General features: G+C 37.1%; 2 protein-coding genes across 3 annotated transcripts in view; one reads left to right on the top strand and one right to left on the bottom strand.

The window, feature by feature from the left end:
• A1CF (APOBEC1 complementation factor) overlaps window positions 1-5,119 on the bottom strand; it is an 80,573-nt gene extending 75,454 nt beyond the window's left edge. For both annotated transcript variants that reach the window (XM_019035524.4, XM_019035525.4), the window contains exon 1: window positions 5,051-5,119. The gene's annotated coding sequence lies outside the window, so the exon portion shown is untranslated. The remainder of the gene's footprint in view (window positions 1-5,050) is intronic.
• Window positions 4,790-16,266, top strand: part of PRKG1 (protein kinase cGMP-dependent 1) — a 1,413,735-nt gene continuing 1,402,258 nt past the window's right edge. The window contains exon 1 of the mRNA XM_055354062.2: window positions 4,790-4,810. The gene's annotated coding sequence lies outside the window, so the exon portion shown is untranslated. The remainder of the gene's footprint in view (window positions 4,811-16,266) is intronic.

Below are 16,266 nucleotides of genomic sequence, written 5' to 3'. Positions count from 1 at the left end.
AAGAGGATTCCTGAGATGAACATCTATATGTGCCAACACAGTTTTCCCCCCATGGAACCTGATTTTGATTTCTGACTTCCATTGCAAATAATCAGAGGCATTAGAGTTTAATTACATCTAATAATTTAAAGTACATTTTAGTTCATGCTGAAGGCCCCAGATGGAAAGATAAGCACTAAACGAATCCAAGTAGAAGAGCTGGATAGAATACTAAAATCAATAGAAATAAAAAATTTCATTTGTGCACAATGTTTTGCCAGTCCCCTGCCAGGCAGGTAGGAGATTTTATAAACCTCTGTTCCTTTATATCTTTCACTGTGCTAGTCACAGCATCTGGACTGAGTTATAATTACATCTTTTTAGGGCTGTTTTCTTCTAGGTCCCATATGGGGGTGGTTCTTCTCTCACCTTCCACATGGACCTTTATGTCCTCTCTTCACTGTTTTCATTTAGACTCTTTTTTTTTTTTTTTTTTTTTGAGGTGGAGTCTCACTCTGTCACCTAGGCTGGAGTGCAATGGTGCGATCTCGGCTCACTGCAACCTCCGCCTCCTGGGTTCAAGTGATTTTCCCGCCTCAGCCTCCTGGGTAGCTGGGATTACAGGTACCCACCACCATGCCTGGCTAATTTTTGTATTTTTCTGGAGATGGGGTTTCGTCATGTTAGCCAGACTGGTCTTGAACTCCTGACCTCAGGTGATCCGCCTGCCTTGGCCTCCCATAGTGTTCGAATTACAGGCGTGAGCCACTGTGCCCGGCCTCATCTAGCCTCTTAACTGATAGGTACATTAGTTAATGTCCAGTGAAGTTGGACATCATTGTGTTACATAAACAGAGTTGGGCTTATAAACGATAGGTGGGAGCATCTTTCAGTTAATCAGATTTGTACAATTGGAATGGTGAATATTGACACAGTTACCTTGAAGAAACTAGGCATACTGAATTGACATCAACTATAAGAAATTTGCCATTAAAAATCTTTATAAGTTCTTGTATATGAAAAGCTTTATAAACTAGAATATCCTATGGAAATAAGATATTGTAGTTAGTTCTACTACTTAAACCTAGTGATTTTTAAATCAATTGGGCATCCTAAAACAATGAATAGTTTTTAATTGCTGGAGGAAGGGAAGGCATCACTACGTCACTACTGCAGGTGGGATTTTATAGAATTATAAACCAATCCTCTCACTTAGACATTCTGTCTGCCTAAATTGTCATGTGTTAATTCTCTTTAGTCATATTACATCTGGAGCAGAGCATTGCACTTAACTGCGCAAATCAGAAGGATTTATCTTACATCCTTATTAGTATTTCTCTCTTAATATTACCAGGGACCAATTCCTATTGAATAAACAAACTTGGAAAATGTTCTCCATGTGATTGTTAATACATATATGCATAAAACTCCACATATAAATCTATATAGGATAAAAATCTTAGCTTACATATGTTTAAAAGAAATCAAATTAGAGCTCTCAAGATACCAGCATATTTTAGACAGGACGATAATTTTTTACAAAAGGGCATGTTTTAATTTTTGGATTGCATCAATCAAAAATATTCATTACAAAATTTTAGTTTATTAAATTAAAAATTCTAAGTGGTCATTAAAACTGATAACCTAGACCGGGCATGTTGGCTCATGCCTGTAATTCCAGCACTTTGGGAGGCCGACGCAGGCAGATCATGAGTTCAGGAGTTCGAGACCAGCCTAGCCAACATAATGAAACCCCGTCTCTACTAAAAATACAAAAGTTAGCCTGGCATGGTGGCGTGTGCCTGTAATCCCAGCTACTCGGGAGGCTGAGGCACAAGAATCACTTGAATCCAGGAGGTGGAGGTTGTGATGAGCTGAGATTGCACCACCACTCCAGCCTAGGCAACAGAACGATACTCCATCTCATACAAACAAACCATCATCAACAACAAAAAACTGATAACCTAGTTGGAGTAGATTTGATGAAATGAAATGATGAACTAGCTTTCCTGGTTGAATCAGCAGCAAACATTTGTTAATAACTCTCCAGATTTTACAGGATCAGGCCAAGGAGCAGATGGGATACAGATTTCTAATACAGAATGTCACCGCAAGGGTGCTGCTCCTTTTCCAGATGCTTTTCCTGGAGGCAGTTGGATTGTGAGAGCTGCACTTTGCAGGAGCCTGGTTACTGTTTCTGTGAATAAGATAAAATGGTGTTTATCCTCTGTCGATCAATACTGTCTTGTTTGAACTTATTGAGTCATTTTAGAGACACATAAGGTAATGAAAACCATTGTGCAATAGTACCCACAGTACTACTCAGCTTTCTAAGGGATGGCAATTTTTAAAAGACAGTTACTGAAACAGATTTTTAACATCAACTGCCTCCATGATGAAATGAGCATGCACTGTGTCAGGGTGTCCCATGGGTTTGGGTGAAAAGGTGTTGGGGTTTTATACCTAAGAGTTTTCTTCAGCAATAATCTCTAAAATAAAAATATACTCTGTGTGTGTGCTTTAATACTAAAAAAATTTACAGACTGTCTTTCTCTGAATAAATGGAATAGTGCTACTATTTGTGATTAATCAAAATTTTTTATGTACAGTTTATGATTTCAACTTTATTAGTATTGTTTTGAAAAACAAAGCCTAACAGGTATACTTGGGCAATTTTAGAAAATTTTTCTGGAGGTTGTTACAAATAGGAAAATGAAAAGGGAAGTGGGGTTTTTGCTGAATTCTTAAGTACCGGGGACCACATTTCTCTCCTTTGCTTTATCATCTAATTTAAACTTCACAAAATACTATGGGTCAGATCTTACCCCCATTTCACACTTGAGGAATCTGAGATTCAGTGGAGTCAAACAATATGCCCAAGGTCACAAACCTAGGGAGTTTTACAATAGGCATTTCCACTTAGCTGTGTCGAGGCAAAAAGCCTAGTGTTCTTTCCGTAATTAATTTTAAAAGTTTCTCAGATAGGCATAGTCCTATTTGGTGGAAGACTAGACTCTAAAGTCCTTTAGATTTTTCAACTGTGATTATTTCAATGGATTCTGATTGTTCTGAATGCTGGACATGGGCTATAAAAGCGATTTGGTCTTTCTTGTTCTGTATTCTGAGAAATGCCAATTTTGAGAGATATTGATAGATGTTCCTGAAAGAAGATGTTCTGTTGTAAATTAAGCCCAGGAAACAAAACATTGCCTACTCTCTTAGATAGTTGTGATAAATGACAATATTTGCATGTGTCATGAGTCCCCAGTGCTCGAGCGTATGATATAATGGTTACGTGCTTGGGCTCTGGATCAGACTACCAGACAAAGGAGCCTGGCTCTGCCACTTGCTAACTGAGTAGCTGAGCCTGTTAGGTAACTTGTCTGTGCCTCCATTTTCCCATTTATAAACTGTTATAATAGTATCACACCATAGAGTTGTTCCAAGAATAACATGAGATAATGCATGGAGAGAACTTAGAAGTAGACCCGATAATATAGTGCTTCACAGATGCTTGTTATCATTATTACTCAAAACACTCATGTGGTAACAAGACCTGCTATAACTTTTCTAACACCGTTTCCTCAACTTACTTGACAATGGAGTTGCTTTTCTTTTGAGCCACATTTATTAACATCCACTGAATATAGTGTAGGAAATGTTGATATTTGAAACGACATAAAACCACCTTGGCATTAGTGCAGTAGAAAATAAGAACAAAGTATTTATAGTGTTTTAATATCCATTATGTCATTTTATAATGTTTGCCCACACAACAATATTTATTTTCCTTGCCAGCTGTCTTCTTTTTTCCCTTAAAATCGATAAATAGTAAAATAGAACAGTAAAATGTTAAGAGTTGTCTGAAATGGGCAGATTCAATGTTATTCCAGAAAGTATGAACCTTATAAGTCATTTGTCTCTTTCTCTGTATTTAGCAGGGCAAAACCTTACTGCTTTGACAAATAAGTGATATCACTGTCATTTCCAGACCTGTGCTCCCATTGCGTGCTCCATAGCACACGTTATAAAGAAAATTTCAGAGCAGACCAACACATTTTTTGATGCTCCTAAATTATAACTAGAGCTGAATTTGCCAAAATACGATCTATAAAACACTAATCCTGCACAATGTGCAAGTAATGCTGTGTTCTTCATCTTCCTGGAGATATACAATACATATCTGAAAAGTCCTATAGTAAATAAAATCGTTTGGTTTGGAATCCTTTCTTCTTGGAACTTACATAGGTAATCATGACAAAAAGTCAGAGAGTTTAGGGGGTTTCTGGTAAAAATGGGATATTTTTGGTAAATGTCCAGATTGATTTCTTTCTTTAGCTAAAATACCATTATAATGTATTTGGAGTACACAAAAAAAATGTGAAAATATATCCACCTCAGCACAGTTGCCCAAATTGTGGAAACAATATAATAATTAGCCATTCCAAGGTTCAGATTTAACACGCTGAAAACCAGTCATTTTCCATAATTTTTTTTGGTCAGAATCAAAAGTGAATAGTTTAAACATTCCTTTGGTTAGCAAGATAATGGCAGGCGGAATCGCAAGAGTTGTACCAAGACTTTCTTTTTTATGGTGGTAGTAGCTCTGGAGATAATTGAATATATGAAGTCTAAAGTATGATAGGAATTATGACCCACACACAGAACTCAAAATCTGCCGGTGATGTTAATACTATTTCTTTTGTTAATTATATTTTTGTTTCTCAGGGTCCTAGGATTGGGACAGGCACTCAACCACAACTCTCCCTGCTGTCTGGTTAGAGCTAAATAAACTTCTCACAACATTGGCTCCACTCTTGAACCCTCCGTGGTAAGTCTACAGAAATTTATTAAATCCTGGCAGCTATCTCATTTTGAGATTATATAATAATTCCAATATATTCTTTTGTTTTCTGGTTGTTTCATTAGTCTAAAAACAAGCTAGATAATTCTTTGAATTAGGCTCGATAACAGAAGAGGGTAAAAGCTGTTTTCACTGCATTCCCACTGATACCACAATACACAGTTTCACAGAGTTGAAATAGAAAAAAGCAAAACACATGGATCATACCTGAGTAATTTCAGAGATCCCCACCCGGAAAAGGTTTCCTTGATTATGGCGAATTCAGCGTGTCACTCGGGTTATGCTCTAATCGTCATATCAAACTCCAAAGGTTCAGTGGCTTTAGGTTTGGTTTACAATTCCTGGGAGTTAAACTTTAACTCACCCTGTCTCTTGCATCCATGCAGCCCTTTGACCAGATAATTGGGTCACTACAGCCCAGATATAATCTACTAAAACTATCTTTGTTATTTGTTTATAAAATTAAAATAAATGTTGTAAAAATGTTGGGGTAAATATTATTTTGAAGATATTTTATTGGCTTATACGATATATTTAAAAAGTAAAAACTCACTGCAATTGGATACCTAAGCTTTCCTTTATGTTAGTTCCTTTGTTTTTTACTATGCCAAAGTGATATTATGGCTAAGGTAATTTAGGAGAATATTTCTTTGTTTTACACTTTTTATATCACTATATTACATGGAGTAAAGTGTGGAGTTTTAGGTCAAGTACGTAGATAAATGCTGACTTACAAACAGAAAATACACAAAGCATTTATATAACAAAGTAGATAGATTTAGACCAGATCAGGTTGGGGAAAGCATACTTCTTTGTATACAAGCTGCTCATTTAGATTTTAAGAGGAGGCCACTGTGTGAGAAGCACAATAATCCGCTACATACTGGGGTTATATGATAGCTGATGCTATTGTTCATTGCCTGAAATCTCAGTGGTAACTGAGTTTCTTGAAAAATAGAGAAATGGTGCTTTCAGAAATACAAACATTATACTCTGAGTTCTCTGGTAAGAGCTGTAGTCTACAGAAGAAATCCCTAAGGGTAATAAAGCCCACTTTTAAAAAAGGAAGAAGAACCAAAACCTTCCTAATTTTGAGTAAATTTTGGTTTAAGAGCTTGGAAACCACACATTCCAAAACTAGAATTAGAGGATACCCCTACTTGCCTTTAGTTCTAGTAAAAGGAGTCTAATTTTCTAGGAACCAACTATTAAGAGAGCATTTTTGTCTATAGAAAAGCACAAAACAAGCAATCCTTCTATAATATAGACGCAAAGGAAGATCCATCAATTAAGCACATCTATGAATATGTAAGAGAAGAGATAAAAGATACTGTTGGAATGCTAGTTCTGCTTACAGTTTTTAGTTCTCAAACATGGAATTATTTCAGTTCTCAAACATGAAATGATTTACCATTTTCCCATAGCAATGGATGATAGGGTTTAACAAAAACACCCCAGGAACAACTGTTTTACCCCAGAATTGCTCCCCTGATGTTAGACCTAGAGAAAGCATTTATGCCCCACCCAGCTAGATAGCTGAATGAGGGACACATCCCTCTACTTCCTTCTTGGGAAGGGATTCCCTCACAAAGTAGCCCTGATGGTTTCCTAGTGAAAGCTCAGTCTGGGGTTGCATGGTTCCCAATTGAGTGGGGAATTCTTTGAGTTTGCCCGGTCCAATAAAGAATTGTTGATGTTGTAAGATGGACAGTTTTGAGAGGGTTTCCTTTATTGTTTTTTGTGATAGGGGCTTAGATGGTGATAAGTGGAGATGAAGAAAGGAAAGCTAGGATTTTTAGGCATCTGATGGAAACACCAAAACACAACAGGTAAAAGGAACGATATTAACTAGAGTCTCAGTCCATTCAGGTTACTATAATAAAATACCATACAAGGCTGGGTGTGGTGGCTCATGCCTGTAATCCCAGCACTTTGGGAGGCTGAGGCAGGTGGATCACAAGGTAAGGAGACTGAGACCATCCTGTCCAACATGGCGAAACCCCATCCCTACTAAAATACAAAAAAATTAGCTGGGCATGGTGGTGCACACCTGTGGTCTCAGCTACTTGGGAGGCGGAGGCAGGGGAATCACTTGGACCCGGGAGGTGGAGTTCGCAATGAGCCAAGATCATGCCACTGCACTCCAGCCTGGGCAACAGAGTGAGACTTCATCTAAAAACCAAACAAAAGAAAACAAAAAGAAAACCATACAGTGGGTAGCTTCAACAACAAACACTTGTTTCTCATAGTTCTGGAGGCTGGAAATCCAAAATCAGGGTGCCAGCAGGACCCTCTTTTTGGTTATGTCCTTACATGGCCTTCCTTGGTGCATGCATGCAGAAAGAGAGATCTCATGTCTTCTCCTTTTTAAAAATAAGGGCACCTATTTTTAAAATGAGGGACCTAGGTCATGAGGGTCATGAGGGACCTAGCCTCATCACCTACTCTAACCATAATTACTTCCAAAAGGACCTATTTCCAAATACCATCACATTGGGGGTTAGGGTTTCAACATATTAATTTTAGGAGAAACACAAACATTCAGTCTATTGTAACCAGTTATTAAAAATATGTCAGTTGCTTATTTGATGGATCCTGGCATTCAACAGGGCGGGACTACAATCGCATTAACCCAAAATCTGATGATTTCGGTAGGACAATTCATATATTACTCCTAACAGCCAGTGGTAGTAATGAATTTGGTAGTAATGAATTATTAGGTTATTGCTTTCTATTTTTATTGCTTTTGTTTTTTAAACCATTTTGTTACAAGGATAGGAATACACTGATCAGGAATAAAAATAAAAACAATGGATCAGACTTTCTTTTTCTGAGGGCTACTTAGAGAGAAAGTCTGTGGCCCTGGGACAGAGAAACCAATCCATCAGAATGAGATCAAATTTATGACCTTGATCTCATCAGTCTAATCAAGAGAGCTAACTGTACCCAGGATGGCAAGGTTTGCCTTTACTTTGTAAAAATAAACCGGTTTAGATAGTGGCTGGTAAATGTGAATTTTCTATTACTTTATTCTACAAACAATTACTGAGAAACTTCTCTCTGCTAAGTGTTGCATTAGAAAGGTGATTACTTAAAATGAGATTTGAGTCTATTAGTAGGCTATAAAATCAATAAAGTGGGTTGTATCTAACATATTAAAATAGAACAGAAAATATCAAGTGAATTGCATCTAGAAACGGTAATACTGGCCAGGCGCGGTGGCTCACGCCTGTAATCCCAGCACTTTGGGAGGCCGAGGCAGGCGGATCACCAGGTCAGGAGATCAAGACCATCCTGGCTAACACGGTGAAACCTTGTCTCTACTAAAAATACAAAAAATTAGCTGGGCGTGGTGGTGGGTGCCTGTAATCCCAGCTACTCGGGAGGCTGAGGCAGGAGAATGGCGTGAACCTGGGAGGCGGAGCTTGCAGTGAGCAGAGGTTGGGCCACTGCACCTGGGTGACAGAGCGAGACACTGTCTCAAAAAAAAAAATACAAACAAAAAAACCAAAAAACAAAAAAGAAAGGGGTAATACTATTTATGAAACTTTTTTTCTAATTATGTATCTATCTGTGTGTATTGGTTATGAAGTAAACTTTACTTTTTATTGTGGATCACAATTTTAAGCGTTTGGAAAATACTGTGCTAGTCTTAAGGGATTCAGTGGTTAACAGACCAGATGGAAGGTACACACATTAAGCATATACCCCAATGATTAACTAATTATAGTTGTAATAAGTGTTATGAAGGAGAAGTACAGAATGCTAAACAGAACATAAAACATAGGGACCTAACCTTGTGTAGGGCTGGGTGGGTTGGGAGGTACTTGAGGAAAGCCTTCCAGAACACAAGACATTTAAGCTGAGACCTGAAGGATGTGTGGATGGGAGGTGGGCATTCTAGTGAGTGGAAATAGCTCATATGGATGCCCTGAGTTCGCATGAGTTAGGCACATTCAAAAAACTGGTAGAAGGTCGGTTGTGAAGGGCAAGAGGGAAAATGATGGGGAAATTGACTGGAGTAGGTAGCCAAGTCAGACGATTCATAAAGGGCCATCACGAGATTCCCAGCATTATCCAGGGCCAATGGGAAGGAAGTCACGGAAGCATCTGAAGAAGGGGAGCCACGTGGACTATTTGTATAGATTCTGGGTGTAGAGTGGAGAATAAATTGCCATGGGATAACACTGCCTGCTTCTCTCCTTTTTTTTTTTTTTTTTGGTTGTCTTAGAATAATTTTACTCTTGTACATATTCAAGTAAGTTGGTGATTTGAACTTGAAGGAGGCAAAGCATCTAAAAGAGACCAGTAAGAGGGGAGGTGGCAGGTGATGGTAGTTAAGATTAGGGTGGTGGCTCTGGGAAAAGAGAAAAGTAGACATGGTCCGTGAAATGTGTAGGAGGTAAATCATCAAGAGGATATGGGAACTGAGGGGGGCATGACATCTAAAGGACAAGTCTCAAATTACTGAATGCAGCCATTGGCTGGATGGTGATACTATTTGCTGAAATGAGAATGCTCAAAAAAGAAGAGACTTACAAAAATAGGCTATACCAGTTCCATAGTAAGTACTCATTCGGTGGTTGCAATGATCAATCATTCATACATGAAATATTTGGCTTATGGATTTTAACGAATCTTGCTTTCACTATCAGAGTACATTTAGGTAAAAATCATTAATTTTTGCTGGTGAAGGCAAAACGTAAAGCTTAAAAAAAAAATAACTAAAAGTCAAAGATTACCAAGAATAAGAAGCTTCCTTCCCTGCCACCATCCTCCCTGCCCTGGATCAATAAAAATATCTCTTGCAGGTGGATCATGAGGTCAGGAGTTCGAGACCAGCCTGGCCAAGATAGCAAAACCCTGTCTCTACTAAAAATACAAAAATTAACCAGGCATGGTGGCTGGTGCCTGTAATCCCAGCTACACGGGAGGCTGAGGCAGGAGAATCACTTGAACCTGGGAGGTGGAGGTTGCAGTGAGCCAAGATCGCACCGCTGCACCCTAGCCTGGACAACAGAGCAAGACTCCATCTCAAAAAAAAAAAAAAATCTCTTCATTGATTTCAGTGTCCTTGGAATTCAACATTCTATTTTTGAGTGTTTGGTGGGTTGGTGGGTGGGGTTGTTTAATTCACTGGAAGGGAGCATTTCAAAGAATTGAAGGGCCACATCAGACACACTGAGTAGTGCAAAAGCCTCCTTCTCTTTCCTTGCTTATTGACTAGAAAGTACTCTGATCCAGGAGTTGGGACCTTAGCACTTCAATCCCAAGACACTATGATTTATGAGCTACTTAGCCTTGAGGAAGTTTCTGCCCCTTTTCTGAGTCTGAGTCCTTGCCTTTCATGGGGAAAATAACTACATCCCTGATCTACCTCACTGATTGTTGAGAGGGTCAAGGGAATTGATATATGTAAAAATGACTTGAAAATAATAGAATACCATGTATTTACAGAGTGGGATGATTGCAAAGCAGATTAGATCTGTAGCCTTTGAGGTGATGTCAGTGCAACTTCTTGTTTTGATCTGTGAAATAAGAACTTCTAGGATTTATGCCTGTTCCTTTGGAGATTCATAACATTTCAAACCTAAATGCTCAATGCTATTCTTAATGTTTGCAAGACTTTGGAAGACAGCAGAATTTGATTCAGTGGGTTAGAATTCATCTGTTTGCATAATGTCATATCCCAGAGTTTTAGATTTTTGAAAATATATTGGTTTTGTAACTGGAGCCATCTAGTGTTGAGTTGATTAAGCACACACACAGGTACACACACACACACACACACACACACACACACTCTCTCTCTCTCTCTCTCTCTCTCTCTCTCTCTCTCTGTCTCTCTCTCTCTCTCTCCTTTATTTTGTGCTTTAGGAAATTGCATCTTGTTCTCCTGGCACATTAGAATGGTGTTTTAGTATAACATAATTGTAGGATCTGATGAGAACTTAAGAATTAATGTAAAGCCCTGGCTACATCTAAAAACCATGGTAACAATGGGATGCTAGCCTGGCCCTGACCTTTCACCCTGAGTTAAGTACCTCCCACCTTTCCTTGTTCCTTTTCATCCTTACTCCTTTGTTTAATGAGTGTTCTTGAAATTAGAATTTTTAAATGTGGTCTTGTTTTTTTTTTTAAAAGAAATATTATTTAGCTCAACCAACATAAAAGCAAATACTGATTTTGTGTAAAAGAGCAATTTTAGAAAAAGAAATCCAGTTACCAAATCTGGTGTATTCCTATAGTCATGTTAGAAAATTACAGATCATCGGGTCTTTAATCTGTACTAGAATCTGCTCCATTCTCTTTACTGTAAAGAAACAAATTCTCATAGAAAAATCTGCACTCGCTTTTATATAATGACCTGAGAAAAAGTTATCACATAACCTCTCTTTTAATGATCATGTCATTACCTATCTCTTTGAGTTAATTTTACTAAGTTTTGATAAAAAGAGATATATTCTTTTCAAAAGGTAGGGGACACTGGAGGAAGCAAAGTTAAAATAAGTATACACATGTGTTTGTGTGTGCACCACACAAACATTTGACAGATGACTAACGAATGACTCTGAGAAGCTAACTACGTCAATTTAGGCAGTATTTTTTCATTTTTTTCACAATAAAAACTAGATCTGGCCACTATAATTTCCAGAATTTAAATCAGGACTAATTCGTCAAATCCATACTTTCTATATCCAAGTAGAAAACATTTATCAATAAAATAAAAAGGGCATTTTTTTCCTGATTTTCTTAATAAATACAAGAAAAACTTGAGAGTTAAGAGTAACAAAAGTGGAATACTGAAATGCTAATTGTATGCATTCATACATTTTCAAATGGAAAAAAAAGAAATCTGAAACTAATGGCAAGATTTTTGTGAAAAGAATATTAACCTTTCAAACAAAACTGAGGTTATGTTTGAGGAGCCGAATTCTCAATTTGTGTTATTTGTAGCTTATGCAAAATGGAAAATAACCTTTCAAATGTGCTTTGCAGTTTCCATTATACTTTCAGTGGATCTTAACAACAATCATGTCAGTATTAGAAGCTGGTAGAGTATAATGTTAAAAAGCATGGGTTTTGCAGCCCAGTTGCTAGGGTTTTTAATATCCCGAATCAACTACTCACTGATTACCTGCTTTCAGGTAAGTCATCTCACTCTCAAAGCATCTATTTTCCCATCTAGAAATGGAGATAATAATAGCACCCACCTCATAGAGTTCCCATGAAACTCAGAGGAGAGATGTGTTGGCAAGTGCTTAGTCCAGTGACAGATTCATGTTAAATATTTACCTAGATTTGGAAGGGTGGGGAGATAGGAGGGGGATGAGAGATGAGATATTACTACTTAATATTACTTAATGGGTACAATATACACTTTTTGGGTCATGGTTACACTAAAAGCCCGGACTTAACACTATGCAATATATTCATGTAATAGAACTGCATTTCTACCCCTTATTTAACAAGAAATAAAAATATTCACCTATATTAATTTTATATTAATCAGTTTTAAAAGGAGTCTTCAACATTAACTGTATTTCTTCCATTATCCTAGCAAACAAAAATGAAACTGTGATTCTATGTAGTCTCAAAATACACTGCTTTGAAAACCATAGTGTTTTCTGTCACAAAGTCTAAGCCCATCTGCATGGCTTGGTTAAAAACATTATGTATTTACACTGTGGAGTGTTTTGAGCTTCATGCTTTGAGTTTCATAGATCACTGTGGAAATTAAGACGTTGTTATATGTATTTTATCTTTATATCAACTCTGGGAAGTAGTTAGAGCAGGGGGTGCAATTTCTTCTGTCTTGAAGAAGAGGAGGAAAATGAGATAATAAGGTTAAATGTTTTGTGCAAAGTATTGTCACACCAGGAACCAGCTTGGGGTACAGCAAAGCATACAGGCTTTGGCCCTTGACTCTCTAAGAGACCTTGGAAGGTGTCTTAATGTCTTTGAATATCAATGTTCTTATTTGTAAAGTAGGGTTATTAATCTCCAAGTTATATTTCTTAAAATAATTAAATGATCCATGTGTTTGTACCATAAGTGAGCTGTGTGTGTAAAATATATATGTGCACATATACATATATACATTTTACATCTACACACACACATGCACACACAGAGACACATATAAACACACCTTGCCGGTTCTGTTTCTCTGGAGCACCCTGACTACTACAGCTTTCTGGATCACAGAATATTCCAATTGAAAGGAAGTCTAGAAAGACTGTCTTCTGATCCTGTTTTACAGATGAGGAGAATCACTTGGAGAGGTGAAATGATAGAGCTGGGCATACTGCTCTCTAAAGCCTCACTAAGAGCACTTTGCTAGTGATTTTTGGCACTAGAAAAGTGGGCAACGGGCCCAGGTAGGTTATGACTGCAGCATGAGGAACCCCAGCACCCAGAGGACGAACTATGCAAACTTCAGCAGTCCTCACACAGCCTGCCTCTCTCTCTCTCTCACACTCTCTCTCTCTCCCTGTCTGCCTCCCTCCCTCCCTCTCCCTCTCTCTCTCTCCACACACACACACACACACACACACACACACACACACACACACACATACACACTTGCTGGAAGCAGACTACTATAAAACCTACATTTGAAATTTGACAGTAATCAAACAGGGGTGATAAATTAAGAAACGAACAGACAAAATTAATAAGTATTTTTAAAACAGCAACTCTGAAACAGAAGCAACAAATTCTGAAGGTAGATTGTCAAAGAATTATTCTCAGAGACATTTGATAGAAAGTTGCCTTCATTTAAAAAAGGTTACTATAAAAGAAAAATCTTGGACAACTAAAAATATATTCATTTCAGTATTATTGGAATTTTGACAGTAAGACATCTCAGTAGTATCTAGAATATTATTCTAAAAAGTTAAATCTACATACTGCTATTGGTGATGAGGTTGCTAAGTAAAGTGGTTGGTAAAGAGATGTTTAAACCAATTGAATTTGGTGTGTAGGAACAGAGTTGGGTCAAAAAAAAAGAGAAGTCTGGGGTTGCTCACTGCCATTTGTTTTAACCTATCATATATATATATTATATATATATATCATATATATGACATATATATGACAGCTACTCTTCAGCACTCATATATATATGACATATATATGTCATATATATGACACTCTTCAGCACTCTTATATATGACATATATATATGATATGATATATATGACACTCTTCAGCACTCATATATATGACATATATACTCATATATATATGACAGCCACTCTTCAGCAGCCTTCTATATATGTATATGTATATATGTATATGTATATATATGTATACATATATATAGAAGGCTGCTGAAGAGTGGCTGTTTACTTTTTGTTCTTTTTTAAAAGAATGCTTTTTACAGTGCATAGAGCAGAATGGACATATTTTAAGTAGCAGGCAAATGTTTTTTCTTCCTCACTCTCTGCCGGTAGGGTGGTGGCAGTTGATGTTCTCTTGCCTTCTTTTCTTTTTCATTTTTAAAATCTTTATTTAGTGTTCACCAATCTCCTTCTTACATTTTGTTCTACCGAAATAATCAGGGAAAGAAACAGAACTTGGGTATAAATGCCTTGATGTGCAGCTAAGTTCAGTCTGGCTTTAGGAAGGAATGCCATTGGGGGCTACTGACCTCTGCTTTTGTGTTGCCCCTCATCACCTGGGTACTCATCAGCACCCTGTAACTATTAACTTCCCTTCCAGTGGTAAGATCTTGTGATTCTTTCATTCTGTGACTGTGATTCTACCAACTTGTTGTACCATGACTCCTAGAGGGCAGGTGCACTTGATGAGGTTAAAGTTCTGGTAAGTAGGAAGCTCAGAGTGAACTTTTGTGTGGACCATCAAATCAGAAGTTCCAATGAACAGGAAAAGAGAGAGAATATGAGATTTGGAAAAGTTTTTAGTCTGACTCTCTCTTTCAGTAATTGAGGTAATTGAGTCTCATAAGGAAATGACCTATACAGACAGGGCTGGCAAAAGGATCAGTTTGGAGGAGAACATAGGGAACTGAGATAAGAAACTCCTAAACTTCAATTCTGACATTAGAACTTGGTGAGTTCTAGGTTTGAACTGGGAGGTCAGTACTGGAGTGCACTGGGAAGACATGCTGAGTAGTAACACTACTAAGTACCTGGTAGGAAGGTGCAGGGGCTAAGCATTTGGGCCCTCAAGCTGGATTTCCTGCTTACTTCAAATTTAGAACCCCTATTCACTAGCTGTGAAATCTTGATGAAATTATTTAAATTTTTTTCTCTCTAAAATGGAGTATTTAAAAAATAAATAAATAACATAAAATAAAATGGAGTATTTTTGTTTTGTTTTGTTTTTGAGAGGATCATGAAAATCTCTATTTTTCTATGAATTTGACAAAAATTAACAGATTATTTTAAATAGCATTAAAAATGGAAAACCTTACAATAAATAAAAACCTGGATTCATATAGAATTACATGTCAAGATCCTCATAGTTTGTTGTTACAGGAAAATAGAAAATTGCACAGCAATTCTATTGTATGATACCTTTTAATAATTCAAAAGAAAGCAAAAACACATGCATAGCAAACTGGATAATGTATTTGCATAAATATATAGTTATATATGTATTCCCATACATCAAATTTTACTAGTAGTGGTTTGTGAAAGAGGATTGAGGGGATAGATAAAGGAGGACTTCCAATGTATACATTCTGTTAAAATTTTCTCACTATTTTGCAGATTCACTAGAGTGTATCTAGGGCTTCCTCTAAGAGAACTTAGACTTTATTCAGTGCTAGAAATGATCAGCTGCTATCTCTTTACTATCGCCTCTGCACCATTCCCTATATTCTCTTCTGGATCTCACTTATAGATGATGGTAGAGATAGATAGATAGATGATAGATATAGATCTATTTTAAAACGGTTTTGTTGAGATGTAATTCACATGATGTACACTCTATCCACTATTTGAAGCATTTTGAAATGTCTGAAACTGCTCTCCATGTTTCTTAACTGCTTTTTCTTTTTAAATAAAATGGGGTATTTTGAGGATTAATTAAGATAATTCTATAAAACATTTAGTCTATCGTCTGGTGTACAGTAAGTATTCAATGAATGTTAACTGTAAATTATTTAAGTAAAACATGAGTTCCAATAATATGATTAGTTCATTATTCAGAAGGATTTAGTAATAAGAGAAGAAGGAGCGAGTCCTTTATTCGTTACTGACAAAGATATAAAACAGAAAGTGAAAGGGCTCACAGTACATTGAGTTTGTGTCAAAACATAAATTTAAATGTATGTTTGGAGCTCATGACAGTGTTATTATATCTAAATCTTGGAGTAGGAGGATTGGAGAGGAAGCCATCTCATGGTTTAAAATGCATCCCAGATTGTGTTTGCTTTGGCCAACCAAAATGTT

This window comes from Gorilla gorilla, chromosome 8 (genome assembly GCF_029281585.2).
Source record: "Gorilla gorilla gorilla isolate KB3781 chromosome 8, NHGRI_mGorGor1-v2.1_pri, whole genome shotgun sequence".
Classification (NCBI taxonomy): Eukaryota; Metazoa; Chordata; class Mammalia; order Primates; family Hominidae; genus Gorilla; species Gorilla gorilla.
The sequence above is the reverse complement of the archived record's forward strand: the minus strand, read 5'-3'. Positions and strand labels throughout refer to the sequence as shown.